The sequence below is a fragment of the Gavialis gangeticus genome, unplaced genomic scaffold (assembly GCF_001723915.1).
Source record: "Gavialis gangeticus isolate Ggan-Ray unplaced genomic scaffold, GavGan_comp1, whole genome shotgun sequence".
NCBI classification, from domain to species: Eukaryota; Metazoa; Chordata; order Crocodylia; family Gavialidae; genus Gavialis; species Gavialis gangeticus.
Genome location: NW_017729000.1, coordinates 11,129,068 through 11,132,836, shown reverse-complemented (window position 1 = coordinate 11,132,836; position 3,769 = coordinate 11,129,068).

Sequence of the window (3,769 nt, the reverse complement as noted above, 5' to 3'; positions counted from 1 at the left end):
ACACGTGAATTTAAGCACAGTAACTTAGTCCCATCAGACCCAAGTATTATCCAACAGCGGAGTATCTGACGATGCAGTAAATTAGTCTACCCCGGCCTAACTGTCATGCGCATGTAGAAAGTGATGCTTTACTGTGCAGCAAATTAGTCTACTGCATGGTAAAGTGCATATGTAGGTGTGCCCAGTGAGTTTGTTTTGAATGAAAGGAAACTTATGGGTCATTCCCATTTTGATAGATTGAAATGCATTAACAACAGCTGAACAGTTCAGTTGATTTTTTTTTTTAATGTAAGTGAAATTGTCTCCATTTTACACTGAGGAAACTAAGGCACAGAGACAATGGGAAGCAGGTGCCTGGGATACTTTTGAAAATTGCACTGGGTGACTGGTCTACCTCTGCAGGTATTTTAAAATATGGTTATAAATGGGACTCAGAGAAGTAAGGACTGAGTTGGGAACAGAACTACATGTCTTCACTCCAAGTGCAGTGCCTTCATCCCTGGATTGATTGTCTCTTGCTAATAGATTTTAGGAAAATCAGCACACCCCCATCGAAGAATTTGTCCGTACCATTCTGGAGCCCCCGTGAGATGCCAGAGCCGTCCAATCCCTGTAGCACAGAACTTACAGAACTGGCCGTGTTCAGACAGGTTGGACTGATTTATGAGGTTGGGAGCCTTAGGACTGCACAAGGGACTGGCATCCAGTGTACCAAGGTGCGAGGACAACTGCAACCTCCATTAGTGCCCTAACAACTTGTCATGGCATTAGTGCATATGGCATTAGTATGCCAAATGAAGCACCTTCATCTTTTTGAACGTATGTTTGGTTTTCTCAATTTAAACAACCCCCAGACATAGACTTTCTGAGTGGAAATCTTCATAAATTCATATTCACAGAATTTAGGGGCAGATGGGACTGCTGGCCACCTAAGTTAAGTGAACTTTCACCCACTTAACTTCTTGACTGGGGTCAATACTTTTGTTTGGCCAAAACACATCTTCCAGAAAGGCATCCTATCTTTATTTGAAGACATCAAGAGATAAAGACTCTATTGCTTTTTTTGGAGGTTTGTTACAATGGTCATCCAATGGAAATCACCCTCAGTGTTAAAAACCTATCCTTTATTTCCAGGTTGAATTTAATGGACTTTGGGTGCTTATGGAAGTTACATTTTTAATGGGATGAGGCCTCTGAAAGTGCTTTACAGCTGTAATGTAACACGTTCATGGCTGAGCACTTCTAAAATGGTCAATCACGTGAAAATTTAACTCTTGTCTGACAAAGTATCAGAAAGGGGCACTCTAGGGCAGAGTGCCTTAGAGTTAATTTTGAGCAGTTCTGCCTGCATCATATGAAGGTTTGTGGGGCTGAGCTAGCATTTGCACAGGTGAGCACCAGCCCAGCCTCCCCACTGGAGCTGTCACAGAGAGGACACAGAGTCCCCTCCTGTGCAGTGAGAGAGGGAGGGAGTGGAGTAGGAGAAGGGAGTCCCTCAGCTATCCCTGCTGGGATCCTAGGGGGAGCTAGGTCAGGCCTGTGAGGCAGAGGGACTCCCTTACCACCCCCTCACCCCCCACTTCCCACGTTAGAGTCTTGACAGTGTCCGAGGCTGCCATGCCAGGAGCTGGGGCAGAAGTGGGGAAACAGACCCCCCTTGCCTAGAGGAAGCTAGGCCAGGCCCATTAAGACCCTAGCAGGGGCTAGCTGGGGGGCACTGTTCCTTCTCCCACCTGAGACTTTTAATAACAGCAGCTGTGACTGCTGTTCCCAGAACTGGGGTGGAAGGAGGGAAATGGAGCCTCCTGCCTCATGGACCCAGCTCAGCTACCCCTGTAGGGGTCTTTGGGGGAGCTGGGCTGGGCCTACAAGGTGGGGGAGGCTCTGTTTCCTTCCCTCTGGCCCAGCTCCAGGTGCAGCAGCCTCTGCCGCTGTCAAGACACTTGCACAGGGAGTAGGGCAGGGAAGAGAGCCCCACCCCCACTACATGGGCTGAGTCTGGCTCCCCACAAGACTCCTGCAGAGGTAGATGAGGGGGCACATGTGGTGGGGTGGGGGGCTCCATCCTTCCCCCCTTCCCTTCCCAGGAGCTGCTGACAGTTCACAGCTGGTGGAGGGGCGGGCAGGGATGGGGAGAGGAGCAGTGTGGCAGCCTGCTGGAGCAGGCTAGGGAGCTGGACCTTGCTGGCTAGGGCTGGTGCAGGGCTCTGAGCCAAAGGGTTCAATGGTACTCTAACTCATGGCACTTTGTGTAAAGCACCATGAGTTAGAGCGTCTCCCTGACAGGTTGCCTGCACTTGTGTAAGTGCCCTTCAGTTTCTTGTCTTATGCCATTATAGTAATGGGGATTTTGGAATTGATGTCAATAGGGCCAAGATATCACCACCTTTCTTTCACTGAATAGTCCATATAAAGTTTTGGCATCTAATGCCGTGGGCTATTTTTTGTAACCCTAAAATGTATACAAGCTTCTAGTGAATAAATAAGAAGTTCTAGGTTTTTAATTGTGAAGGTTTTGCCCACTTTTAAATTATTTTTTCTGCAACAAGTATTTTTATTGTCCCATAGTTACAATGTAAGTGAGACCTTAATATCTCCAATATTTTCCCTACTGTATCTGTATGCTAGAATTTGAACAGTCTAGAGCATTTATTTATTATAAATTATAATTATTTATTATGTCAAACTAAAAATACCATCTGGATTCTGAAATATCCCTGCTTGTTGATTCCAAAAGAACGTGATGTTTATTTGCTATCTTAACCCATGCTTGTAAAACACAAAAATAAAGAGTGAGCAATTTATCCTCCAGATCAAATTTTCTCTCAGCAGGATTAAAACTGCCACAGCAGTAAAGAGTTTACAAACTTACTAAAGAACTATAATAACTTCCCTTCTCACTGCCGGGTCAAGAAGAGGTAATACATGTTTCCAATCAGCTTTGAATTGAATTCAAATTGTTGGTTTTATTTTACTTTAATCCATATGTGAGTTCATGTTAAAGGTAAGAGAAATCACAGGACTGCAAACCTGGAGCAGAGTTAATTAAATTCTGCAACTCCTTTTGGAAGAAGCGCTGACTCTAGTTTTACATAAAGGCTCGAAAAGGGCCCATGAGAGCAATTTGAACCATAAAATTACTGTACTGAAAGGGTAGCGGCACATTTTTGTTTTGATGACCTATCTCCTTAAAGCCACAATATCCTAACAAGAAGTGTCTATCACCTCACAAAAGAAGAATTTGAAACAGCTCTGCCTGGTAAATTCAGTTCTGGATTCAGGTCCAAATCTCAACTTTCTCCATGTTTGTTTCTGGCTGCTCTTTCAGTGATTATAGAAATGGAAAGTTGTATTATACCATATAGTCCATCTTCCTGCCATGGAAGTTCCTACACTACTTGATACAGAAACATTTCTTGTGCAGTCTCATTTTTTAAATGTGCCCTAGATCTTCCACCAAGTGAATGGACTATTCATGCACTTAAAGTAAAGTCTGTTTCATTGCTTGGACAGGATCAAGGCCAGAGAACTCAGAAGCTTGCAGAACTGAGCCTTAAAGGTGAAGTTACACGTTAGACTTGGACCATACTAAATCTGTGGACTGTGAAGCAGTATTAAAGATAGACTATCTTGCGAGCAGTTTAATGTTAAGTGCTAATACAGGTTCTTGGTTGCATGGCTCTGACTTGCCACTAGAGGGCAGGTGAGCATGGATGTGGCTAGGAGCCAGGATACCTGGGCTCTATCCCTGCTTGGCGGGGGGCGGGGG